At 46.2% G+C, this 14,956-nt stretch overlaps 1 long non-coding RNA gene across 4 annotated transcripts in view; it reads right to left on the bottom strand.

Moving 5' to 3' along the window:
* LOC134968899 (uncharacterized) overlaps positions 1 to 14,956 on the bottom strand; it is a 155,507-nt gene that overhangs the window by 48,078 nt on the left and 92,473 nt on the right. For all 4 annotated transcript variants that reach the window (XR_010189353.1, XR_010189354.1, XR_010189355.1 and 1 more), the window contains one exon: positions 13,846 to 14,051. This is a non-coding gene — a long non-coding RNA (uncharacterized LOC134968899). The remainder of the gene's footprint in view (positions 1 to 13,845; positions 14,052 to 14,956) is intronic.

Raw genomic sequence — 14,956 nt, 5'->3', positions numbered from 1 at the left:
AATTTTATTGGGATCATAGAGAACAAACAGCGAGTCAGATTTTCTGTGACGAGCTGTCCGCTACACATAGATCTTCAAAGCCCTCACAACATCCAAGGACTTTGAAGTAGCAGAGGTGTCGGTAACCACTGGAAACACAATAGGTTGGTTGAAATGAAACGCAGACACCACCTTTGGAAGAAATTGCTGACGAGTTCTGAGTTCAGCCCTATCTTCTGGAAAAATCAAATAGGGGCTTTCGTGAGACAACGCCTCCAGCTCCAACACATGCCTCGCAGAAGCCAAGGCCAACTGTGTGACGGCCTTCCACGTAAGAAACTTGATGTCAGCGTCCTGTAAAGGCTCAAATCAATCCGACTGCAGGAACTGCAACACCACGTTGAGATCGCAAGGTGCAGTAGGAGGCACAAAGGGCAGTTGGATGTGCAGAACCCCCTTCAAAAATGTCTGAACCTCAGGGAGAGAAGACAATTGTTTCTAGAAGAAAATGGATAAACCGAAATCTGGACTTTTATGGAGCCCAAATGTAGGCCCACATCCATACCTGACTGCAGAAAAAGGAGAAAACGTCCCATTTGAAATTCCTCTGCAGTAAATTTCCTGTTCTCACACCAAGAGACGTATTTTTCCCAAATACGGTGGTAATGTTTAGACGTTATCCTTTTTCTGGCTTGGATCAGGGTAGGAATAACCCTTTCCGGGATCCCTTTCCAGGCTAGAATTTGACACTCAACCTCCATGCCGTCAAACGTAGCCGTGGTAAGTCTTGATAGATGAATGTCACTTGTTGGAGAAGGTCCTCGTGAAGAGGTAGAGGCCACAGGTCTTCTAGGAGCATCTCCAGTAGATCCGCATACCAGGCCCTTCTTGGCCAGTCCAGAGCAAAGAGAATTGCTTGAACCTTTTCCCTTTTTATTCTATTGAGATTCTTTGAGATCAATGGGAGTGGTGGAAACACATACACCATCTGGTAGACCCATGACGTCACCAGAGCGTCCACTGCCACTGCTTGCGGATCCCTTGACCTAGAACAATACCGCTTGAGCTTCTTGTTGAGACGAGAGGCCATCATGACGATTTGTGCCATTCCCCACCGACGTGACAAGCACCCGAACACCTCCGGGTGAAGGCCCGACTCCCCTGGGTGGAGGTCGTGTCTGCTGCGGAAGTCTGCCACCCAGCTGTCTACTCCCAGAATGAAGATTGCGGACAACGTCACAGCGTGTCTTTCTGCCCGGAGGAGAATGCTTATTACCTCTGACATTGCTGCCCTGCTCTTCGTTCCGCCTTGTCGGTTTATGTACGTTACTGCTGTCACATTGTCTGACTGAACCTGAATCGCTTGATCTTGAAGAAGATGCCATGCCTGTAGAAGGGCGTTGTATATGGCCCTTAGTTCCAGAATGTTGATTGGAAGAATGGCTTCCTGACGTGACCATTTTCCTTGGAACTGTTCCCCTTGGGTGACTGCTCCCCAACCTCTGAGGCTTGCGTCTGTGGTCAGCAGAATCCAATTTTGAATCCCAAACCATCGGCCCTCGTTCAGGTGAGAAGTCTGAAGCCACCACAAAAAAGAAATCCTGGCTTTTGGTGACAGACGGATCCTCTGGTACATGTGAAGATGCGATCTGGACCATTTGTCCAACAGATCCAGCTGGAAGGGCCTTGTGTGAAACCTTCCATACTGCAGCACCCCGTAAGCGGCTACCATCATTTCCAGAAGGCGAATGCATAGATGCACCGAAGTCCGGGTTTGTCTTAGAACATCCCCCACCATCAGCTGGATCACCAATGCCTTTTCCAATGGAAGGAATACCTTCTGCGCCTCCGTATCCAATTTCAACCCCAGGAACGGAATCCTCCGTGTTGGCTCCAGATGAGATTTTGGTAGGTTCAAAATCCACCCGTGATCCTGGAGTTGCCGGGTTGAGAGGGCAATGTTGACTAACAACCTCTCCCTGGATGGTGCCTTTATCAGCAGATCATCCAGGTACGGTATTATGTTACTCCCTGTTTGCGGAGGAGAAACATTTCTGCCATTACCTTGGTGAACACCCTCGGTGCCGTAGAGAGGCCAAATGGCAGGGCCTGGAACTGGTAGTGACAGTCCTGTAATGCAAACCTTTAATAAGCCTGATGAGACGGCCGAATCGGAATATGAAGGTACGCATCCTTGATATCCAGAAACACCAAGAATTTCCCCTCCTCCAGATCTGAGATCACCGCTCTCAGAGACTCTATCTTGAATTTGAACACCAGTAAGTACGGATTCAACGACTTGAGGTTTAAAATGGGCCTTACCGAACTGTCCGGTGGAACTACAAACAGGTTGGTATAATAAACCTGGTTTTGCAGCTGAAGTAGAACTGGAACAATGACCTGAGTCTGTACCAGTTTCAGAATTGCTTCCTGTAAAGTCATACTTGCTTCTTGAGAAACTGGTAAGCCTGATTTGAAGAATCTGTGAGGTGGGAGTTCCTGAAACTCCAGTCTGTAGCCCTGGGCTATAAGATCTTTGACCCAGGGATCCTGGCATGACGCTGCCCATATGTGACTGACGAATCTCAAACGGGCTCCCACCTGCCAGTCTTCCAGGCAGTGCGGACCACCGTCATGCTGAAGGCTTAGAGGAAGCAGAACCGGGGTTCTGTTCCTGTGAACCTGCAGTTGCTGGTTTTCTGGGTTTACCTCTATTGCCTCTGAAGGCCGTAGAAGAACCTTTGGTTTTGTTTTTACATTTTGCTGTCTGAAAGGACTGCAGAGTTAGAGCAGTGTAGGATTTTCTAGTCGGGGGAGCTGCGGAAGGAAGGTATGTAGACTTACCCACCGTAGCCTTGAATATCCACGTATCCAGTTAATCTCCAAAAAGGGCTTCACATGTGAAAGGTAGGTTTTCCACGCCTTTCCTGGAATCCGCATCCGCAGTCTATGGCAGTGGTGCGTGCGTTGAGTAAACCAATTTCCTTTATGGCCTCCACCATAAAGTTAGCAGAATCCTGTATATGCTGTAGGAGTAAAATGATCTCCCCCCTGGACAAGGAGTCTAGCCTGTCAATTAGATTAGCTGACCATTTTGCAATGGCTCTAGAGATCCATGCATAAGGTATAGTGGGTCTCAGGGCCACCCCCGCAGCTGTGTACAGAGATTTGAGAGTGGTCTCAATCTTGCCGTCTGCAGCATCCTTCAAGGAAGCTGCCCCAGGAACAGGTAAAACTATCTTACGTGACAGCCTAGAAAACCGATGCGTCAACTCTCGGTGGGTTTTCCCATTTTTTCCTATCATCCTGAAGAAACGGGAAGGATGTGAGTAATCATTTTGGGATCTGAAACTTCTTATCAGGATTTACCCAAGTTGCTTCAAATAGGGAATTTAACTCCTTAAATGCAGGGAAAGTAGCTGAGAATTTCTTTTTTTACATTAAAATAAGATTCCTCATCTAGATCTGTCACTTTGTCAGGGATGTGCAGGACATCTCTAATAGCTTCTATCCGGGCCTGTATTCCCTGTGACAAAGCTGCATCCCCCCCTCCAGAGTCCACCTCACCCTCCTCTGGGTCTGATACATCATCATCATCGGTATCAGCCTGCATTATTTGGGCCAGAGTACGTTTCTGTGGACAAACGGCAGGGGTCTAAGACGCTGGAATAACTACTGAATCTCTATTCATCAGGCCATCAACAGATTGCCTTAAGTATTGGGTCTCCTTCTCATTTTGGGATAATTTATTCAAATTATTTGAAATCATCCCATTTAATGAATCTAACCATACTGGTTCAGATCCACTAGCCTGAGAATGTGTACTATCCTGAGTACATGGCAGTGATTCCCCAGATGAGAAAAACACTCTGCTGTGCATGATACAAACTCCTTTGACATAATTAATGTGAAAGAAAACACACACACACACACACACACACACACACACACACACACACACACACACACACACACACAGGAAAATGGGGTACAGTTAACCCACACAAAGCCCTCTAGGGAGACACAGAGTATAATGGAGCCAGCCACACAGCGCTCCTATAGCTAAAGTACAAGGTCAGCTGGGTCCCAAACCAAGTACCCTTAATAGGGTTTAGTACACCAAATATTGCTCCCCCCTTTGCTATGACCCCCTGGTACCGCTGAGGTGCGCTGGAGTCCTTGTGGAGGAGCTGCGCTTCCTTGCCAGTCTGTCTGTGTATAGCTGCAGAGGGAAAATGGTGCTGGTGAGCTGCTGGATTCGCTCATAGTGAAGCCCTGCCCCCATAACAGCACGCAGTCTTCCCGTTTTTCTTTATACTAGCTGAGGTAATTTCTGTTCTACAGTGGGTTAAAACCCTTGTAGAATTGCTGCCAGTGTGGGGATATGTTTGTTGTGGCCTCAGCATGCCTCTGAAGCCTGGAGCCGCAGCCTGCTTATCAGCGCTGCGCTCCTACCCCTTGTGCCGCCATTACAGCCAGCGACCCGCTAACCGTGACGCCGGCCACCTACTCACCACTCTTCTTACTTCTGGCTCTGTTAGGGGTGGCGGCGTGCTGCAGGTCTGTACGCTCGCCGTGGTGGGACTTGCAAATAGGATCTTCAGGAGCTCAGTGTCCTGTCAGCGGGGAATGGGACCATTAACCCTAGGGAGGTTGGGCCGCCCCCCCCCCCCCCCCCCCCAAGTCCCACGAAGCAGGCAGTCTGGTGCCAGCCAGACCTGCCTGAAAACAATAAAAAAGAAAATAAATGCAGAATAACTCTTCAGGAGCTTCCCAAGCGTGTGACCAGCTCCTCCGGGCACATTTTCTAAACTGAGTCTGGTAGGAGGGGCATAGAGGGAGGAGCCAGCCCACACTATCAATTTCTTAAAGTGCCCATGGCTCCTAGTGGACCCGTCCATACCCCATGGTACTAATGTGGACCCCAGGACATAAGAGAAAATAATAATAATAATTGTAATGATAACGTTACATTACATTCCCAACAGAACACTTTGGTTTTGGATCAGAGTAAAGCTAGTTATACATGCTGCTACAGTATGTACTGATGAAATCATTGGGTCCATATCTCCACATTTGGTGGTGCTCCCTAATAGTCAGTGTAAAGGGATATGGATCATTTCTGATCTTACCTGTGGTTGCCAGATGACCAATACTCATCTTACCTCTCCCTCTCTCTCTCTCTCTTTCTCTCTCTCTCTCTCTCTTATTACCCAGTCTTGTTTTATCACCTGTGATGAGCGGATTCGGTTTTACTCGGTTTTACTCGGTTCTCAAAACCGAATCTTATTGGCTATCCAAAACACGTGACATCAGTGAGCCAATAAGATTCGGTTTTGAGAACCGAGTAAAACAGAGTAAAACCGAATCCGCTCATTATGTCCCTAAATGTAAAGCACAACAGAATATGCTAGTGCCATGTAAATAAATGTTAAGAAATAAAGCTGTCTGTTTTTAATTACCAATCGGCTGCACTGGCATATTCCACATGGGTTCTAATCCAAAACTGTCCAAATGGAAATAAATCCTGCTCATGGTTAGGCTGGGTGGCAGGATTATCCAATCTATAGCCCTAGTAGTGTGGCACATTAAGCATCTACATCAGCTCATGCAATAAGGACATACATTAATAAGTATACAGATAAATAATCACACAATGAAATGATTTCAAATATTTGAAATTTACTTGATTGAGTGTGAAACAGCATTGGTTAAAGAGGACTTATCTTCTACGGTACACAGATTCTGTTTGCACCTCCATAGGGTGCATGTAACGCATGGAAGTTGCGCCAGCTTCCGCATCTAACTTAATCTCCCCTAAGACAGTGCAGATTTATTAAAGGTTATAGTAACCAATTAGATATTTGATTTCATTGTTTAACCTTGTATTGCAATGTACACAGATTTTTTTTTTTTTCAGAATTCATAATAGTACAGATAAAATTAGCACCTTTTAGCAGTGGTGCCAAATGATACTATATAGATATGCGTGGAAATCAGTGTTTATATAGATGTGTGTGGACCCCCATGTTTTGGTTTTGGTTCTGATTCTTCATCGTGTTTTGTCAAAACCACCCTCAAGTGTTTTGGTTCGGATTCTGTTTTTGGTTCAGTTTTGGATTCCTTTAAAATCGATAAACATTAATTAAAAAAAATCCATAAAAATGTATAAAACCAGCTAAAATCATAAAATCTGAAATTTTTTACATGCAATCCAAAACCCGGGTTTGGTTATTAAATTCAAGTTCCAAACTGACAACAGTCCCGAGCCAGGACTCGGTTCCACTCGGAACCCCAAAGTGACTCTGGACTGGGACTAAATTCGAACTCTAAGTTCGGGAATGTTTGAATTTCAGGACATGTGTGTATGTGTGTGTATGTATGTGTATGTATATATATATATATATATATATATATACATACATACAGGGGTGGATTGGGATGGAAAACCAGCCCAGGAAATTTCTGGAAGCAGCCCTAATGGAGGCGGGGTCTGTTGAGGGGTTGAGGTATGTTGAGAGGGATGGGATACTCCCTCTTCATAGAGCCTGACGCAGTTGTCCTTGCATCTTTTGCTGCAGTTGGGCCTGTGACTTCATACTACTTCTACTACTTAGCCCTTCCATGGTGTACATGGAAGCCTTTTGGATATACTGCTTTTTTTTTGTAATACATTTTTATTGGGTCACACATAGCACACACGCACAAAACAAACGCTGTTATCTTGTTAAAAGATATTGACTTAATATATGGACAGAAAATGATGTGACATTGCTCGGTGGCATTTGTCTATTCTCACGATGTATAGTACTATAATGTCCTAATCAGTGGTCATTGCTTAGTCTTGCTCAAATTCAGAACATGGGACCCCTCAGTGGCGGAACTAGTGAGCGGTGGGCCCAGGTGCGACAAAATGCTCCCCCCCCCCATCCCATCCAAGTCCACCCCCTTACCCCTGGAGAGGATCTGGTGAGGGGGACCTGCTCAGGGCCAGGGAAATGGATACCTAGAAACAGTGCCGTAACTAGACATTTTAGCGCTGTGTGCAAGAAATGGCATTGGAGTCCCCCCTATGTAAAACAGGGGCAGTGCGTGCTGTAGGCGCGTGCAAAAAATATAGGGGCGTGGGTCCGTGGGGAAGAGGTGTGACCACAAAATAATACCAGTTCATATAACGGTGCACAGTAGTCTCCATTATTCAACTTACGCCGCACAGTAGCACCACTACACCAGGTAGATCCCCTTTTACACCTTACGGCGGACACATTCCCCTTTTTACACATTGCAGCAGAAAGCGTCCACCTTTTACACATTACGGCAGACAGCGTCCCCTTTTTACACATTACGGCAGACAGCGTTCCGTTTTTACACATTACGGCAGACAGCGTTCCCTTTTTACACATTACGGCAGAGTTCCCCTTTTTACACATTGTGGCAGACAGCGTCACTTTTTTTTACACATTACGGCAGACAGCGTCCCCTTTTTTGCACGTAATGGCAGACAGCGTCCCCTTTTTTACACATTACGGCAGACAGCTTCCCCTTTTTTACACATTCCGGCAGACAGCCTCCCTTTTTTACACATAACGGCAGACAGCGTGCCCTTTTTACACATTACGGCAGACAGCATCCCCTTTTTTACACATAACGACAGACAGCATCCCCTTTTTTACACATTACGGCAGACAGCGTCCTCTTTTTACACGTTACTGCAGACAGCGTCCCCTTTTTTACACATATCATCAGACAGCGTGCCCTTTTTACACATTACGGTAGACAGCGTCCCCTTTTTTACACATAACGGCAGACAGCGTCCCCCTTTTTACACATTACGGCAGACAGCTTCCCCTTTTTTACACATTACGGCAGACAGCTTCCCCCTTTTTACACATTACGGCAGACAGCGTCCCCTTTTTTACACATTACGGCAGACAGCATCCCCTTTTACACATTACGGCAGACAACGTACCCCTTTTTACACATTGTGGCAGACAGTGTCCCCCTTTTTACACATTAAGGCAGACAGCGTCCCCCTTTTTACACATTAAGGCAGACAGAATAGATAGATAGATAGAAAGAAAGAAAGAATAGATTATACTTACTGTCTCTGCTGGCAGTCATGCTCCTCGATGCAGCTTCTGGCAGATGATGATCCGATTCCCAGGCAGGGGAGAAGGAGGAGGAGGAGGGAGGGGGATTCGGGAGCCGCAGCAGTGCTATGTAATTGGTGGAGGCGCTGCTGCAGCTGTCCCTCTCCTTCACCATAGGCTGTCCTCTGCCGCTGTGATGAGGGAAGCACATCCCAGCATTCACAGCGGCGGAGAACAGCCTATGGTGAAGGAGAGGGACAGCTGTAGTGGCGCCTCCACTATTTACATAACGCTGCTGCGGCTCCCTCCTCGGACTCCCCCCCCCCCATGTGGCCGCTGCGCACCTCTCCTCGGCGGGTGGCGGTGACCCGCAGCACACAGCGGCATGTAATGAGTCAGTTTGACTCATTATATGCCGTGCTGCTTTGGGCCCCTTGACAGTGGCGGGCCCCAGTGCAAGGCACAGCTTGCACTGGCGGTAGTTCCGCCACAGTGACCCCTGGCCTACTAGTTTCACTATCCACGTTGATATCTAATGGGATCAGTAACCTCTGGCAAGCAAAATGGAGCGGGCGACCCTGCCCAAAAGCATGGTGAGCGAAGCGGGCCCACGAGGGTACACTTATTAATGTTCTGAACGAGTTTAATGATGTTCTGATCTGAAGCAGTGTAGTTATGCTAATCCCGGGGATCCCATATTCTGAACTTGAACCCTTAGTTTTACTAGATTTCTTATTGGGGTATTTTACTAGATACACTATGGGGTATATTTACTAAGATTCGTAATTGTCGGGATTTGGAGGGAGATTAAATACGAATGACATCGAATGTGTGAATTTGCAACTTTTTAAATTTTTTACGCCTCATTTACTATGCTGTCGTATTCTGCATTTTCGTGTTATCCGATGTCGACAAGAGTGACCCCACTTAACCTCGTGGTCTACCGCAGACCGCAAAGTTTGCACCATTGGATATAATGCAGCGCCTCTGTGCTACATTGTATCTACAGTGTGTCGCCTGACTGACAGTGCAGGAGCGCACAGTCAATCAGGAGAGTGCCATGACATGGCGCTCCCTGATTGGCTGAAGGGACCCTCTTTGACAGCAGTCACGGGGGGTCCCACCAGTCGGGGAAAGGGGATCCATGTGTAAACATGGATCCCCTTTCAGTGCGTGGATCGGGTATTCCGTTTTTTTTATTTTCCAAAGTGGATTATAACTTTTAAAAAGAGGACCGATCTACCCCGGATTCTTTGTAAGTATAATTTTATTTACAGGTACCCCTTGATTCTACTGGACAAGAGGACCGACTGCTTCGTGTCAACCTAGGTAAGTATGTATGTATGTATGTAAGTAAGTGTGCATGTATGTTTAATAAAATTTGACTTTCACGTTGTGTGTGTTTTGTTTTTAATTTGGGTATTTTTTTTGTAGTAGAACTACAGGTACCAGTGGGCCCGTTTCCCCCCGCATGCTGGTACTTGTGGTTCTCCAAGTACCAACTTGCGGGGGAGGCTTGCTGGGTCTTGTAGTTCTGCTACAAAAAACAATATATATATTTTTTTTATACAAAAGGCTATCAGCCTCCCATCCACCGCCCTTGGATGGGGAGGACAGCCTCGGGCTACACCCCTGGTCCTTGGGTGGCTGGAGAGGGGGACCCCTTGATTTAAGGGGTCCCCACTCCTCCAGGTTACCCCGGCCAGGGGTGACTAGTTGGGGATTAATGCCAGGGCCGCAGGGACCAATATAAAAGTGTCCCCCGGCTGTGGCATTATCTCTCTGACTAGTGGAGCCCGGTGCTGGTGTTAAAAATACGGGGGACCCCTACGTCTTTTGTCCCCCGTATTTTTTGCACCAGGACCAGGTGCAGAGCCCGGTGCTGGTCGTTAAAATTTGGGGGAACCCCTGTCAATTTCCCCCCCGTATCTTTACAACCAGGACCGGCTCAAAGAGCCCGAGGCTGGTTGTGCTTAGGAGGGGGGACCCCACGCAAAATTTTTTCCTGATTTTTAACTCTTTCACAGCCTTTCCCACTGATAAACATGCACAGATCTCACGGATCCGTGCATGCCTATTAGAACATGGTAAAAAAATGCAGGTCTATTTGAAAACTGCTGTTTTTTAAGATTTGTATTTTTTCACAGCAGTGTTTGGCTATTGCCGGCAGTGATTGTGAATACGAATTGTTAGTAAATTACCGAGTTGTATAAAATAACAGGCGCGTTTGACCGATGGTGTATTTATTTGCCTTCAAAAAAAATACGAATGCCCTCATCACTACCGAGATTTGTGTTTAGTAAATTCCCGAGATGACACTTTGAAGAAAAAACACCAACTCGGTCAAAATCGGGAGCTTAGTAAATATACCTCTATATTTTTGTTACATTCTTTGGTATGCCCAAGGGCGTAGCTACCATAGGTGCAGGGAGTGCAGCTGCTATGGGGCCCAGATCTGAGAGGGGCCACCTTCCCTGTCACAGTTACATGTGTTGTGCACATTTTTTGTCATTGGTTGGTACGTAGGGGTCCTTACAAACTTTTTCTTGGGGCCTGCAATATATTTAGATATGCCCCTGGACCTGCTCATTGTAGTGTGGTATAAAATGAACTGGAGGGCATTATAATGTTATATAATATGAACCGGGGGAACTGTAATGAGGCACAATATGAATAGAGAGCACTATATATCATAATGTGAATTGGGGGTACTGTGCGGCATAATGTGTACTGGCAGCTCTGAAATGTGACATAGGGTGAACTTAAGCACTACTGCAATTCATTAACTAGGGCACTACTATGGGGCATAACATTAAATAAGGCGCTACTATTGATCAGATAATGAACAAGGGCACAATTATAGGGAATAAAATTAACAATTGCTGCAGAGAAGTGTCTCTCTAGAAGCATTGGGATGGGGCCCTTCAAAATGTTGTTATGGGGCCCACAAATGTCTGGCTGCGCCCCTGGGTATGCGGTTAGCATAGCATATTGTGACATACGCTCTTCGGGATCCCGACTGTCACAATACCGATGCCGGGATTCCGATGGGGGCTCCATACTGCCGCCGGTATACCAGCGAGGTAGGTGATTCCCCCTCTATGGGTGTCTATAGAAACTGAGGAGAGCGTAGCTTGCCAGCGAGCCTGCAAGGGGCTTCATTTCGCTAAATCATACCAAACCCCATTGTCTCACCTTTACCTTTTTTCCTCGTTCTTCTTTGTACATTCTGTCATGCCCTACTCTTGTTCCACTCACTTATTATATAGTCTCTCCTTTATTTTATAATATTTATATTATTCTCATTATCTTTACTCTTGGCCCTTTACTTTCTCCAAATCTCTCTTGCTTTTTAGTTTCCTTCAATTTTTATCTTTCCACGCTCTCATGCTACGTACTCATACTATATTTTACCGCACACATTTCCTGGTCCCTCTATATGACAAAACACGCAAGTCCCTGTCCATCTGTATAACAAAACACACAAGTCCATATCCCTCTATATTACACCGCACGAAAGTACCTGTCCCTCATTATTACAAAACATGCAAGTTCCAGTCCCTCTATATTACAAAACATGCAAGTTCCTGTCCATCTGTATGACAAAACACACAAGTCCATATCCCTCTATATTACACCACACGCAAGTACCTGTCCCTCTATATTCCAACACGCATGTCCCTGCCCCTCTATATTACACCGCACGCAAGTACCCGTCCCTCTATATTACAACACGCAAGTCCCTGTCCCTCTATATTACACCGCATGCAAGTACCCATCCCTCTATATTTCAACACACGCAAGTCCCTGTCCCTCTGTATTGCAACACACGCAGGTCCCTGAACTCTCTATATTACAACACGCACGTCCCTGTCCCTCTATATTACAACACACAAGTCCCTGTCCCTCTATATTACAACACACAAGTCCCTGTCCCTCTATATTACAACACACACAGGTCCCTGTCCCTCTATATTACAACACACACAGGTCCCTGTCCCTCTATATTACAACATACACAGGTCCACATCTCCCTGTATTATTTTATTAACAGCTTCTAGCATATTCCGTTGCGTTTACAATAAATTACACCGCACGCAAGTACCTGTTCCCCCTTTTCTTCACTCGCTACACGCTTTGAAGCCCCTTTAGTCTTTATACTTTAGCTCATTTTGTCTTCCATATTCTCTACAATATCTTTCTGACATGTTTTCCTTTCTAATCCCTGACATAGAGCCTCTTATTTGCCTTTTTCTCTCTCTCCCTCTTTCTGCCCATGAAGTCTCTTCAGTCACTTCTCTGCAGGGCAGGCTTATAGCAGTGCTGAGTGCTAGCCCCGCCCCCTACATGACGTCATGCAGAGGTCGGGGCTTGCCGTATGAGGAAGTGCTGCAGGGACTACAGCATCACTGGTAGTTGCCGTTTCCTAGCTCTGCCCGATCGGAGCTGAGGTCTCCTCCCCCCTATCCCGAAGTGACAAGCAGCGTCTCCAGGGGCGTATCTAGAGAGGAGGAGGCCCGTGTGCAGGCCCTGTCAGGGCCCACTTATCTCTAGCCGGCGGCATCGCTGTGATCCCAGAGTCTAGAGCACATGCGCGGCGCCATTTCCCAGTGATTTCTGCAGCACTGCTGCTTTACCGCGGGACTCTGGAGGGTAAGTATAACAAATGATGGGTGTGCGGTGTGGGCCTCCCTGGACCCCCACCCATTAGAAATACACCTGTGTGCGTCTCATCTCAGGGCTTCTCCTGGAGGGGAGACACAACAAGTAGGCAGCTATAGTCGTCTTACTGTTAGTCCTGGAAACCCAACAGTGATTTAGATCCATTTTCATCTATTTGCAGTTGATGGAAATTGACCTTTAATAAATAAACCATCTAGGTTTGGCCAACCTGTTGCTCTCCAGTTGTTGTGAAACTACAGGTCCCAGCATGCTTTGCCAGCTGATCGGTGGGAGGGTATGATATAACTTGTAGTTTCACAACAGCTGGAGAGCCATAGATTGGCTAGGCCTGCTCTAGTGTCTCGCTTTATTTATATATTGTCTACTTCAGGGGGTCTTGTCCTTTTGACCAGGACACATAATATGGGTGTTACATGATAAAGGGTGGGTTGTTAAGATCCCCTTTCTCCAAATGGCTTCTGTATTACCAAATAAGTGACTAGTATTAGTAATCATGACTATTATTATTTTACCTGGTAATGCTCACTAGTTAGTCTGGGTGTTACAGAGTACCTTTCAGATCTCCATTATAATACACCGACCGTACCACGGTTGTTCATTGCTGTTTTATTATTACTGCATAGTGCATACCTCCCAACTTCAAGCACATTGATATTGGGACCTTGCCGCAATCCCTGGAAAGGAGGTGTGTCCTCATGTAAAGGGGTGTGTCTCACTGCGTTTTTGTCGCTCTGCGGACTGTGCCCCTGGTCTCTCTTTCCACTGATTAGATGCTGTGTGCATGTTCACAGCTTCTATTCACCACTACTCTGATTATCAGAACAATGACTATGAGATATATATATATATATATATATATGTCATCCTCCACACGACCGGCACACCAGCTTAAACATACAACTGCCCCGGTGCCTTCCCTGGCTGCATGCCGAAATATGTGTACAAATGGGTGGCACTCCTGAGGAACTGATCCAACTGAAATAATGACAGAGACTGCGCCCTGAAATGCAGGTAACGTTTCAGCTGTATTGCAGCTTTCGTCAGACCAAACTTACAATGAACAATATACAGACATTTATACCACAACCCTCACCTCGTGCAGCGTCCCCCTCGATCCAGTGCGCCGGCGCGGATGGATGATGTCATCGCCTCACCGCTGAACCCGCAACCCCTGTCATGCGCCGGTCACCTGACAACTCACCCAGTGTCTTTTCCGGCCCAGTGCATTGGCGGGGGTGGATGTCGTCATCACGCTTCAGACGTGCGATGCGCTCCCTGTCACTACCGTGCACTGCTCACCTGGGGAACCAAAACAACAAAACAATACAATAAGGAGACATGCCGTACTTAATAGATCTAGACGGATTCTATGCATCTCAGTGACAGTACCTTAAACACCCACCGTAAACATAACATTATTCTTCCAAATATAGTAACAGTAAATGCTTAATATTAATGAAATAGGATAATACATATAAATAAAAGCGCTCATCCAATCAACAAAGCATATAAGAGGCATATAACCAACCTAACTGCCACATTGATATTCAAATTTATAGCCAAGCCTACATATAGTTTAGAAAGAGTATACATATATTGCCCATTCTATGAATATTTAACTGCCCTTGTTCACCTGGACATCCATCTCACATCTAGAGAAAACAATTTAAGTACAACTGTTCGTTTAAGCCCCCTGGTGCCTGGGTGTTCAAAAAATGAATTCACCTCGCTACGCGCTGTAACAATAGTTTGTCCCTATTGCCGCCTCTGATGGATTCCGGCTGTTGGTCTATGATCTTATATTTCAAACTTGCTAAATTGTGCTTATATTTAGCAAAATGTCGTGCTACAGGCTGTGACTGACTTTCTCCTCCCAGAGCTGCTCTAATGGCCGACCTGTGCATGGCCATTCTTTCTCGGAATTGCCTCACTGTCTTCCCTACGTAAAATAATCCGCAGGGACAGCGAATAAAATATATCACATGGGTGTTAGTACAAGTCAGAATTTTGTTTATTTTAATAAACTTGCCTGTATGGGGATGTGTGAAGCCTGGTCCCACCTCCATGTAGCTGCATGTTGTGCAGCCCATACATCGGTAGCACCCAGGCTTCTTACTGAGAGAGGTTTTGGTGGGGGCATTCTTATAACCAGAGATGTCATTATGTACCAAAAGATCTTTTAGGTTCTTATTCCTCGTATAGCT

The sequence above is a fragment of the Pseudophryne corroboree genome, chromosome 11, assembly GCF_028390025.1.
Source record: "Pseudophryne corroboree isolate aPseCor3 chromosome 11, aPseCor3.hap2, whole genome shotgun sequence".
NCBI classification, from domain to species: domain Eukaryota; kingdom Metazoa; phylum Chordata; class Amphibia; order Anura; family Myobatrachidae; genus Pseudophryne; species Pseudophryne corroboree.
This window is presented reverse-complemented; position numbering and strand designations above follow the sequence as displayed.